Here is a 13,626-nt window from a genome sequence, read left to right as displayed (position 1 = left end):
GCTGCCCTTAAGGGCCAAAGAAACCTCAAGAGCTAAGCGAGTTCCACCAATCTCACACTAAGGAGCCCAGAATCCTGTAAAATGACATATTCAGAGAGGAGTGAATCATCTTAATTATAGGCTAAAGAAATTTATGATTTTTTTGTTCTCAAATTTAGCCCCAACGTTGATGTACGCCACTAACTGCCCTCTTCCACAAGCTGATACAAGTTGGGCCTGCTCTATCAGCAGATATTTGAAATAAGAGCAACAAAATTTAGCAACACTTAGCTCTGCCGCAATGTAAAATAAGCCCAGAACATCTATATAACAGTTGTCTGATTTTCAGAGGTGCCAAGCCTCTGAAACTTCCATTAGCTTCAATGGCAGTTGAGAGTGCTCAGCACCTCAGAAAATCAAGACATACTATATTTAAGGACCCTATGATTTAGGCATCTCTAACCTCAGGTTCTGAGTTTGAAAATATTTCATTTCTGTATGGGCTTGAGACAGAGTTGTGGACTGGAAAACTGACTCTTACCATTTAGGTATATGTACTGATAAGACACAAAATATAGTTTTGAAACTGACTTGAAAGTGGAAAAGATTAATATTTGAGGTCATCCTTCTTTAGCGTGCCAAAACACAATTTTAGCAATACTGCAGCACTGTTTCAGTGAAGAGTGCACTACAGACTAGAATTAAAGAGCGCTCTCAAGCGCTGCTGTACCAGGCAGAGACCCGTGAAAACTTTAGGCCTGTAACCAAATCACTGGATTTACTTTGTTATGATCTAGAAAAGAACTGCACCTAAGCCAAGTAGTCGACATTGTTCTGCAGCAGATCCTTGGTGAAGGCATATTAGGAGCAAGGAAGGAAACTGCATTCAGAAGAACAGGGTCCCATACAATTTGGCTGCCAGCAGACATTTACATTTAAAGAGGTGAGAAGGAGGGGAGGACTCAAGACTATAGCTGTCAGAGAGTATCCCCTTGAGCCTCCCTGAGGCCTTGGCTACACTGGCAATTCACAGCGCTGCACTTGCTGCGCTCAGGGATGTGAAAAAACACACACACACACACACCCCGAGTGCAGCGAGTGCAGCGCTGTAAAGCGCCAGTGTAATCAGCGCCTGCAGCGCTGCACGCTCACTCGCAGCGCTGCAAGCTACTCCCCTCGGAGAGGTGGAGTACTTGCAGCGCTGAGAGAGAGCTCTTGCAGCGCTGGCGGCGCGACTACACTCACGCTTCACAGCACTGCTGCGGCAGCGCTGTGAATCCACAAGTGTAGCCAAGGCCTTAGACTCATGCCACACAAGACAGTGAAGAGATGCAAAGGGTCCTGGGAAGTTGTAAAAGAAATTCTGCCTTTAACAAACACTGAATTGACCTGATTAGAGAAACAAGACTGGTTTTCAACATTCTTAACTATTGAAACAGACAATTATGGAATGTTGTTGAGGCTCTAATTAACCAAGTTCACTTACTGGGTATAGCTCTCACTTGCCAGATAACCAATTAAACACAAAAGCAAGGCAATTCCCAATTAATTATGGAATGGCAGCTTTATCCTGATTGTTTCTGGCTTTGGTCAATTGTCAAGTCAGTAATGACAAATTTCAGTGTTTAATTTTCTCTAACTGAAGTACAGATTTTTAAAGAGACCTTTCCATGATATCAAGATCCTGGTGGATCTTCAACTGATTAAATGCGAGTCACCTTTTGTATAGTTGTGTTACTACACATGAAACCAATACAACTGCTCTTTTACAGACAGTCTGACGAACGCTGTCATAATAATTAATATTTCAAGTCCCACAGATATCAGACTCTGGGCACAATTGTATCAAGTCCATAAAATGGACATATTTCTAACTATGCAGAATGAACATTAGCTTTTCCTAATTAAACAAAACTGCAGTTTATGTTCGTGAGTTAAAAAGCACGAAACTAGTTTTGTCTATTTAGATTATAAACTATTTCGGGCAGCAACTCTTTCATTTTCTTGGTAGCGTGACTATCAAAATGGGACTGTCACATGTGATTGAGGCCTCTAGGCACTACCATAAATAATCAAGTTGTGTTATCTAACAGCCTAGTCTAGCCTGCAACATTCTGGTTTTTAAAATGAAGTACTTCTCTGCTGGAGGGTAAAAATTTAATCCCAACATAAAAGTTCATGACCAAGTTATGAAAGACTGAAAAAAAAATAAATCACTGCTACAGTGCTCAAAGAAACCTAACTTCTAGCTGAAGGACTATCCTTGCAGTTATGCTGACAAATGTCACGATAATTATATGGTAGCTCCCCAACAACTGGCTAGCTGACATAACTGCACGGTTAATTAAGCCCAATATATACTGAAATTAATACATATAACTTGAGCAAAATACTGATTAGGGGACCAATTCCCCTTAATTCTGATTGGCTCACAGGATTTGCGCAAGTAATTAATCTTAAAATTGATGCTTAGATAGGAGCTTTATAAACAAGTAAATTAACAGTTTAGGTCCCTATTCTGCAAACTGTTCCAGGTGGGCAGAACCCTGAGCCCACATGAAGGTGCAACAGCCTTGCTCTGCATGGTGTGAGGATCCATGCTTGCAAGATCAGGTCCTTAACCACTGTACTTATTTTATTTTTTAAATATTTTTCTAGTTCAGTCTAGGAGAACAGATTTTCCACAGGGTATCACAAACTGGAACCTCCTTCGGTTAAAAGAAGGCTTACAAGTTGTTTTCCTTTTATTGTACACAAGTCCTTTACAACAACAGTTTTCCATGACAGTGACTAAAATGTAACCATAACAAAGGTTTGCAATACCTCTGAAAAAAGGCTTACACTCGACAAACAACAGCGTTCAGATGCTTACAAGGCAAGTATGTTTCAAATCCCTGATGTAATACTTTTAAGTATCATCTCTAAAAATCCTTCATGAAACAGGTGTCTCTGCCCAATAGAAATGTTGGGACTGTACAGAGAAGTGGATAAAAAGCTTGGCAAGTACCCCAAAAAACTAACCAAAAATTTGGGCTTTTAAAAGTAGATTCAAAGGACATTTAGGTGACCCTTGGGTACTGAGTTAGTTTCTTACTTGGGTTCTGAGATGCTGTTGCTTTAAAACAAGTCTTCAAAAGAGAACATAATATTTTCTAGTGGTTGTGGTATTTCGACTGTCACACAAAATAATCTACAGAATTAAGATTCCAGGAGCATCCCATCCCTCTGAAGCTAAGAATTTTTGTGGAGTCAATGGCTATGTCTATACTACGGACCTTACAGTGGCACAGCTGTACCACTGCAGCTGCACCACTAAGCTCTCCTGTATAGCCACTCTATGCCAGCGGGAGAGAGGTCTCCTGCCGGCACAATTAAACCCCCCTCAACAAGTGGCGGTAGCTATGTCAGCGGGAGAGTGGTAGTGTAAACAAAGCCAGTGTGAAGCAATGGAAGCAGCTACAAGCATGGCTGAGAGCACTTTTTGTTCAGAATATCACCAGGAAGGAATAAAGGAGAGCAGCAGAATACAGACCCTGGACTTCAGAAAAGCAGACTTTGACTCCCTCAGGGAACTGATGGTCAGGGTCCCTGGGAGGCTAATATGAGGGGGAAAGGAGTCCAGGAGAGCTGGCTGTATTTTAAAGAAGCCTTATTGAGGGTGCAGGAAAAACCATCCTGATGTGCAGAAAGACTAGCAAAAATGGCAGGTGACCAGCTTGGCTTAACAGTGAAATCTTTGGTGAGCTTCAACACAAACAGGAAGCTTACAAAGAGTGGAAACTTGGACAGATGACTAGGGAGGAGTATAAAAAACATTGCTTGAGCATGCAGGGGTGTAATCAGGAAGGCCAAGGCACAATTGGAGTTGCAGCTAGCAAGGGATGTGAAGGGTAACAAAGGGTTTCTACAGGTATGTTAGCAACAAGAAGGTGGTCAGGGAAAGCGTGGGACCCTTACTGAATGGGGGAGGCAACTTAGTGACAGAGGATGTGGAAAAAGCTGAAGTACTCACTCAATGCTTTTTTTGCCTCGGTCTTCACAGACAAGGTCACCTCCCAGACTGCTGCACTGGACATCACAGTAGGGGGAAGAGGTGAGTAGCCCTCAGTGGTGAAAGAACAGGTTAAGGACTATTTAGAAAAACTGGATATAGACAAGTCAATGGGGCCGGATGCAGTGCATCCAACGGTGCTGAGGGAGTTGGCTGATGTGATTCCAGAGCCATTGGCTGTGAAAACCCTTGGTGATCGGGGAAGGTCCTGAATGATTGGAAAAAGGCAAATATGTGCCCATCTTTAAAAAAAAGGGAAGAAGGAGAATCTGGGGAACTACAGATTGGTCAGTCTCACCAATGTCCTCGGAAAAATCATTGAGAAGGTCCTCAAGGAATCCATTTTGAAGAACTTGGAGAGGAAGGTGATCAGGAACAGTCAACAGGGATTCACCAAGGGCAAGTCATGCCTGACCAACCTGATTGCCTTCTATGATGAGATAACTGGCTCCGTGGATATGGGGAAAGCGGTGGATGTGATATACCTTGACTTTAGCAAAGCTTTTGATACGGTCTCCCACAGTATTCTTGCCAGCAAGTTAAAGTAGTATGGATTGGATGAATGGACTGTAAGGTGGATAGAAAGCTGATTAGATCGTCAGGCTCAATGGGTAGCGATCAACGGTTCAATGTCCAGTTGGCAGCCAGTATCAAGCGGAGTGCCCCAGGGGTCGGTCCTGGGGCCGGTTTTGTTCAACAGTTTCATTAATGATCTGGATGATGGGATGGATTGCACCTTCAGCAAGTTTGCAGATGACACTAAGCGGGGGGAGAGGTAGATATGCTGGAGAGTAGGGATAGGGTCCAGAGTGATGTAGACAAATTGGAGGATTGGGCCAAAAGAAATCTCATGAGGTTCAACAAGGACAAGTTCAGAGTCCTGCACTTAGGATGGAAGAATCCCATGCATCGCTACAGGCTGGGGACCAACTGTCTAAGCAGCAGTTTTGCAGAAAAGGTCCTGAGGATTACAGTGGACGAGAAGCTGGATATGAGTCAACAGTTGCCCTTATTGCCAAGAAGACTAACAGCATATTGGGCTGCATTAGTAGGAGCACTGGCAGCAGATCGAGGGAAGTGATTATTCCCCTCTATTCGGCACTGGTGAGACCACCAGAGTATTGCATCCAGTTTTGGGCCCCCCACTACAGAAAGGGTGTGGACAAACTGGAGAGAGTCCAGCGGAGGGCAACGGAAATGATTAGGGGGCCTGGGCACATGACTGACAAGGAGAGGCTGAGGGAACTGGGCTTATTTAGTCTGCAGAAGAGAAGAGTGAGGGGGGATTTCATAGCAGCCTTCAACTACCCAAAGGGGGGTTCCAAAGAGGATGGAGCTCAGCTGTTCTCAGTGGTGGCAGATGACAGAATAAGTAGCAATGGTCTCAAGTTGCAGTGGAAAAGGTCTAGATTGGATATTAGGAAACACTATTTCACTAGAAGGGTAGTGAAGCACTGGAATGGGTTACCTAGGGAGGTGGTGGAATCTCCTTCCTTAGAGGTTTTTAAGGCCCAGCTTGACAAAGCCTTGGCTGGGATGATTTAGTTGGGGATTGGTCCTACTTTGAGCAGGGGATTGGACTAGATAATCTCCGGAGGTCTTTTCCAACCCTAATCTTCTATGATTCCGGTTGAATCATCACTTGGTTTGGTGGTCTATTACAGACCAATTTTTAAGTTCTCAGCCATTTTGACTTTATGAAATTACACCTGTGCAGCATTCAGCCACCATAAGGTGTGTATCTATGCCATGCCAAGAGTCCTAGACCACTATGACATCAGAAGTCATGCAACACAGAAAATGATGAGGTCTAAATTAGCTGTTATCACTCAAGAAAAAAAGATTTTGGAGTCATCGTGGATAGTTCTCTGAAAACTTTCATTTAATATGCAGCAGCAGTCAAAAAATCCTAACAAAACATTAGGAACCACTAGGAGAGGGACAGATAATAAGACACAAAATAGCATAATGCCACTATATAAATCCATGGTACACCCACAATTTAAATACTGTGTGCAGTTCTGGTCACCCCATCTCAAAAATGATACATTAGCATTGGAAAAAGTACAAAGATCAGCAACAAAAATTATTAAAGGTATGGAACAGCTTCCGTATGAGGAACGATTAAAAAGGCTGGGACTGTTCAACTTGGAAAAGAGGGGGGATATGATAGAGGTCTATAAAAACTCATTACTAGCATGGAGACAGTGAATAAAGATGTGTTATTTACCCCTTCTCATAACACATGAACCAGCGATCACATGATGAAATTAACAGGCAGTAGGTTTAAATCAAACATAAGGAAGTACTTTGTCACACAATGCAGAGCCAACATGTGGCATTCGTTGCCGGGGATACTGTGAAGGCCAAAAGTATAACTAGGTTCAAAAAAGAATTAGGTAAGTTAATGGAGGATAGGTCCATCACAGTGGCTATTAGCCAAGATGGTCAGGGATGTGACCACATGTTTTGGGTGTCCCAAAATCTCTGACAGCGAGAAGATGGGACCGGATGCCTAGGGAGGAGTCACTCGATAAATTGAGCTGTTCTGTTCCCTCCCTTTGAATCATCTGGGCCCAGCCACTGTTGGAAGACAAGATGCTGGACTAGATGGACCATTGGTCCCACTCTCACTCTACCACTAATTTATATGCAACAATTTCATTAGTTGTACGAGGGAGACTTGCATAGATGCTGGATTAACCGGCTCAACTGCCACACTCATATGCCATTCTGCCACCCACACAAATCAACATAAAACTCCCAACACAACTACCCCTTCCCAGATACAACCACGCACACAAACACCACAACCAACTTACACAATAATTCCAAATACATATAGCCTTAACTACTGCACACACCCCTCATTCGCCACCAGCACAAATCCACACAACTCTTTCAGCACAATACAACCCACATACAAAATCAACACAATCACCCATAGAACCAGCAAACAGAATAACCCCAAACATCACTCTCAACCCTAGAATGTCTGAGTCAGTGTGAAGCAATGGAAACAACTACCAATATGACTGAGAGCTCTTTTTGTTCAGAATATCATGAGGTTCAAAGATCACTGCAATTCATAGTCTGTTACTGACCAATTTTTAAGTTCCCAACCATTTTCGGTTCCGACCTTTTTTTTAAAACCAGTATGACTTCACCGATCACACCCCTGTGACTGCACAGGCTTTCAGCAACTAGTATGTCTTCATAATTTATCTGCGATGCTTGGGCATTCTACCCAGGGATGCTCAGGAAAATTAAGCTCAATTCACTGAAGAAGGTGGGAACTGAAAGCATATTGAAACATTGTGTGGACTCTCATGGTGAGACGTAATATGGACTCAGTTCCCTTTAAACTCAGCCTGAGAGTCCACACGGCTTTAATGTACTTTAAATTCACAACATCAATTAATTTGGCTTAACTTTCTTCCATGTTGCTGTGTAGACTTGCCATTCAGGTATATAACACTGTTTATACTGGAACAAAGATAACCAGTATTTACTGGACACACTTGCCCCTATATTTTCCTAGGTTTTTCTCTGATCCTGTATTTTTTCCTATTGGTGATCATTCTTCTTGCTACATCATCCTTGATTGGTTTAATCTCCTGTGGAGCACAGTACATACTAAGTTTATATACAAATAAAAAATGAACGAGTAGGATGCTTCCAATATAGGCTGAAACAATAGATTTGAAAAGGAATGTGATAAAAAAATAGGGGTTCAGTGTTTCAGATTTTGTGCTTTTTAGCTTAACAGCATTAAAAAATTTAAAGTGAATTCTGGGAATAATGTCCAGAGCAAATTTGAGAAACACATTACATTTGCAGTTTTCATTATGAAACAGAGCACAATCTTGAGTTCTTACTCTGTACCATGTAGCCAGACACATGTTAAAATGAATGCAATACATGTCCATTTCTGGCAGAAATCACGTCAATTTTAAAACATTATATTATTTTTCCTCTATGTTGCATGTGTCATTACTGAAATGACTGTGCTTTTAAATGTTATCTACTGTCAATCAATGTTTAGGTCTTCATGTCAGAACCTAAGTAACTTTTTAAAATTTTATTCTGGTGCAAAGAATTAGTAGTAACCTCTGAAATTTCAAGGCAGTTTTAATCTGGATACACTATTTTTCCTCCAGAAAAATTCATGTAATTGACACCAAGGGGTCTTTTTGGTCCTCATGTGTTGCATAATTATTTGTGAATTGAAAAATTTTGATATCCTCAGACACTACAGTTTATTAAATCCTGTTCACCTGCTCATGAAGACGCCTGACAGCATGCAGAGTAAACATTATTTGTTTAACCTTACATTAAACTGCCATGCAGAAATATAGGGTAAGCTATCTTTATCCATAAACCCAGTCTCATTATCATTTCTAGCTTAAATCAGAGAGAATCCCCTTGTTGGAAGAGCATATTTAATACTCCTCTGAACTCCAAAAGCTAGAGTTCTCGGTCCCCTTCTAAAACTACATTACCTTAAAGTCAACATGAGACTAATCAACCCAAGAGTGAGTATCTACTTTTAGTTAAAAGAAGAACAGGAGTACTTGTGGCACCTTAGAGACTAACAAATTTATTAGAGCATAAGCTTTCGTGGACTACAGCCCACTTCTTCGTTAGGTACTTTACACAAAAAACTCATGACTGATAACAACTATCCACATAATTAACAGCTTCCTTTCTAGTCGGAAAAACTGGCTTTGTAAAGTACTTGAGAAATGTGAAGCTTCCATTTATTGTTCTTAAATATCCAACATTGTTCAAAGAAAACACAACAGCAACAATTATTTTCCTCCCCAAATTTCCTGCTATAAACACTTCAGCGTTTTCAAACACTGTAAAACTCCATTCTTAACTGAATGATTTACACACACACAGGTTTTTTCTCTTATTTCAAGGATTTTTTTTAAATTTAAGTCTGTAGGCAAATATATTGCCACATATGACTTTACAAATTAAGAATGGCTTAAGCATTTCTTCCTAGTTCTCTTTACAGCAGTCACAAATCTGTCTACAGTAAGCAAATAAAACTGGTTAAAGTCCTCACATCCAAATGACATGTTTTGAATGTTAGTTTGTAAAATCAGAAGAATTTTTCATATGGTTTATAGTCATTTACATCTTATATTCTTTATGTCTACTTAATTATAAACTGGACATTTAATATCTAAACTTAAGCAGATGAGTTCTTCCTTTTACAACTTCAATTCAAAGAAAAATAGCTTACCTCCAGAAATCTGTACTAATCTCTACAGAGCCTCTCAACCAACTGTCCTCTCCAAAGTTTCTTGCGTTTTCTACATAGAGGAACTGAAGGCTGTGAGTAACATTCTACTAAAATGCAGACATACTGAAGGTTTTTTATAATCTAGATGGGCTCGTTATATTGTATAACTATTTTATCCAATCAGAATCACTATTTACATTACACAACAGCTAAAAATACAAGAAGACACCACATGGTCACAAGCTGTTACTACATGCCTCTGACATAACTAGAAAATTTAAGTAAATGCACAGTAAGTCGCTTTATGAGTAATAGCATAATGCATACAAATCAAATTAAGCCAATGGCCTGGAGGTGGTTTAGGCATAATAAACTGTTGTATACACGCTAGAATATTATAGGCAGAAAATCCAGTGGAACACAGTCAAAATCCTCAAACTGAGCAGCACAACTATTTAAATGCCTGATTTTATAAAAGCTATAATCGAGCACTCCCCACCCATCCTACCCCCATTTCCAGTATTAACTATTGTTAATATTGATGTTATTATACTGTTAGTTACATGGTTTGTAGGACAAAACACTGGAGAACACACTCACACAGTATACAAAGGAAGGGGGAGACATGAACACATGCTGCGTGACTGCTATGAAAATATTTTTACAGAAAATAAAATTAGGTCCTAATTTTAAGAGATGCTTTTAAAATTGTTTCTTTATTGTAGTTTACTAAATGTCCTATGTATATTAACACTTTGCATTTCTACAAAAAATGTAATCCAAAGAGGTAAGTCCTTTCCAAAGACATGTATGCATTATACATTTTAACAGATGGAGAAATTGAGCCCAAGTAAATGGCTAGCCGAAAGTCACCAAGTATGTCAAGTATAGAACCCTGAAATACTACCTTCGGATTTCTATCTGAAACTACACTGCAAACTAGGCAGCCACATTATGTAAGTTCTGAAGCTTAGTTTTATAAACCAGTTTAATCACAAATATCAACAAACATTACAACAAATGAAGGCAAAGTATTGGAACACATGATTTGCACTGAATGCTTACCTTTGCTAAAGCTGTTGGTGGCTAAAGACTGGCTTTCTCCTATTCCTTCTTAGTAAACAACAAGTAAAAGCTTCTCTCTATAATGATTTCAGTGTGAACAGGAATTGTGTACCCTCTATTTCAGTGGATTTTTTTTTTTTTAAGAAAGGTAAAATAGGAACAATTAGCCTTGTCTCAGGTGCTGAGCATTCACAGATTTAACTGTGGTCAATCGGAGCAACAGGTACTCAACATCAACACAGAAAATAAGTTTTGTTGGCTTTCTGTTAAAAAACAGCTTTAAAATTGCCAAACATTTGTACTGCTCACAAATTGGAGAGAGCTAGATGGCACTATTGCTTTGTTTTTCAGCTCTTAAAAATCTGGGTTCAAAAACACACACATACGCCATTGGTTTCTCTGTCCACTTACAAAACAGAGGCATTCAGTCAAAGGATAACAAATATTGCAAAATATTCTATTCAGATACCAATATCTGCTATTAGACATATATGGGTCAAAATATCTGGAAATTTACTGAGCGCCCACCCTAACTTAAGATAGATTATACCAAGACCCCCTTACCTGATCACTGTATTCACAGTTCTGACCAAACTCTTCCTTAAAGTAAAAAAAAATCAAAAAAAAAAAAATCCTGCCTCATTTACAAGTAAAGCAGAATAGCTCCAAATCCTGGGTACCTTTTCCTCCAGCTTTGCCTTGTCTTATGGTAACATGCATTTAACTTACACACCTCCATGTTACATACTCAAAAGCAGAGGTTTGCTAACTTGGATTCCTCTGAATCCTGTTTATATATGCTGCATTTCACATGTTCAATGAGCAATGTGGGCCTACTGCTCAATAATTGTTCCTGCAAACACTACATTTCAAGAGTAAGGACAAATATCTTTTTCCTCCCCTCCCTAATCTATCACATTCCCCAGAAAAATTGTTACTTTTTTATTTAGGTATGGCATGACAATACATTTGCATGTGCCTTTTATTTAGGTGTAAAATGCCAATTAATTGCATGATCATGAATGCCAAGAAAGCAGGATAACATGGCCCAATGCATGCCAACTCTTCCCAATCAAATCACTCTTTTTGATCTTTCATACATCTGTTATCTTGTAACACAAGACTGAATAAGAAAGTGATTCCAATGCTATTACAAAACTTATCTTCAAAATCTGTTTTAAAAGAACAGAAGTGCCACATTTGTTAGCTAATGTTCAAATGCTTGAGGCTGCCCTTATTAGAGCAGGATTTTTCAATGAAGTAGTAGGTCCCTTGGCAAGGAAATCATATAGGGAACACATCAGATTCATCAAGGCAAGATGCGTCTCTCTAGCATGCATCAATTATTGTGGAGGGTAATTATCTAATTTAACAGTATTCTCCCCAAAACAGGGTCACAATGGAAGGCTTGAAGTTTCTTCCAACCATCAAATTATATAGCATATCCATATATGAACATCCTCCCTTTGAAGCACTCCTAAAATAACCAGAGGACAAGCAAAGCAACTGTACAGGAAAGTAGCATTACATATTAAAAGAATAAATAGACCTAAATCTCATTACTATTTAAAGAGCTGAAAACAAAAAAGTTTTATCTTGCAGACATATTTATAAATGTTTAGAGATTTCAGATTTTAACTGCAGGTACAGTAAAGCACAGCCTTCGGTGGTAAAATGTACTCTAAATTCAGAGAAATTACTACAAGACCTTGAATGCCAGTATCATCTTGCTTACAAAAGCATTTAAGATGCATCCCTTTAATATGAAAGCACTTAGGGCTCCTACATTTAATGCTTTGTAAATGACATACAGAGAGCTACATCTGACTAGTGAAATTGTTCTGAAATCCTGCCATTTGACTTCAATGCACGATCCTGGATACTTGGCACTGTTACATGTTTGCTCCTTACAAAACCCAACTAGTTAAAATCTAGGTCTTTCCGTTGTAACAGAAAGGATGTCCACTGCTATCCTATCATAGTGACATAACTGGGATTTCATTTTCTGGTTTGAAAGCGTACTGTTAATGCCTGACTTTTTATTTGTATCCTAAATCTGATTACAGGGCATATTACTATGGAACATTTCTTAGAACTTTTCCTGCATCTGTATGTTTTTACATATTAAAATCAAAGGATAAAATACTCAGTTAAAAAAAATAGTCAAGAGGGAGTTATATTTTTAAATATATGCTCATTATTCAAGAAGAAAGCACATTGAATACATTGTGGTTTTCAGGACCAAGTGTCAGAGATCACTTTCAAATATTTGAAAAAAGTTTCCCTTCCATATACAGGGCCATGAGCTTTGTTGGCACAGATGTAACTGTTCCCCCACAAAATACGGTAAGATGGCAGCCAGTGATCTACTGTTCTTTTTATTAGGTCAGCAATCTTTGACATTGATCACATACCTCTTTACTGGACCTCCATTTACATTCACAAATCATTCTTAATGGTGGATGAACCGCCAGAGATTATCTTTACAACTAAACTTGGATTGGCACAATAGTAAATATATGGTTCAATGTTCAATAAGGGTTAACTTGGTGTTGTTAATTTCAATGCCGATGTCAGCTTTAACTATTACATTCAAGTTTTAGGGAGCACCTGGGTTTCTTGCTACTGAGGATTGTCAATACTTCTTTCTGCCACATGCACAGCCACAACTCAAAGAAACAACTTGCATTGCAACAGACCACATACCTACTGCTGAGTATCTAATCTGCTATTAAGCAAGGTGACCAAGTACTCTCCAACTATACCTGATGTCTGCCAGTATCTTGGACCCTTCACAGTCAGGCTTCACAACAGGATACAGCACACAAATGGTGCTAACTCCGCTCAGGGGGTGATCTGCTAGCCACAGACATTCAAAAACCCACACTCATTCTATGGGATTGCTCTGCAGAACCCAATGCCACAAATCACAGGATGCTACTGACACACTTTAAGAAACCTAGGCCAGGTCTACACTTTAAACATTTGCCAGTATAGTAACATTGGTTAAGGGTGTGATTTTTAAGGACACTCAGCAAAAGCCATAGTTTAGAGGCAGTTATACCAGCAAACAACTGCTTTTGCCAGTCTAGTAAACCACATTTATACTAGACTTCCACAGTGAGATGATTGCAAGCTGTGCACAAAATTAGACAGAATTCTATTTTTTAGCTGAAGTTATTCTCTATTTTTATACCAACAAAAGCAACTCCAAATTCATACATTCTTAAACTCCACATGCTGTTTGCACAGATGCTTAGGAAAAACTCCTGCACTA

The 13,626-nt window shown here is 39.5% G+C and overlaps 1 protein-coding gene across 5 annotated transcripts in view; it reads right to left on the bottom strand.

Moving 5' to 3' along the window:
• SLC23A2 (solute carrier family 23 member 2) overlaps window positions 1-13,626 on the bottom strand; it is a 129,781-nt gene that overhangs the window by 80,205 nt on the left and 35,950 nt on the right. The window contains exon 1 of one of the 5 annotated variants that reach the window (XM_005285190.5): window positions 9,285-10,851. The exons of the other annotated variants lie outside the window; for them this stretch is intronic. The gene's annotated coding sequence lies outside the window, so the exon portion shown is untranslated. Of the gene's footprint in view, window positions 1-9,284; window positions 10,852-13,626 lie in introns of those variants that run through there. 5 annotated transcript variants of the gene reach the window in all.

This window comes from Chrysemys picta, chromosome 2 (assembly GCF_011386835.1).
Source record: "Chrysemys picta bellii isolate R12L10 chromosome 2, ASM1138683v2, whole genome shotgun sequence".
In the NCBI taxonomy this organism is placed as follows: domain Eukaryota; kingdom Metazoa; phylum Chordata; order Testudines; family Emydidae; genus Chrysemys; species Chrysemys picta.
This window is presented reverse-complemented; position numbering and strand designations above follow the sequence as displayed.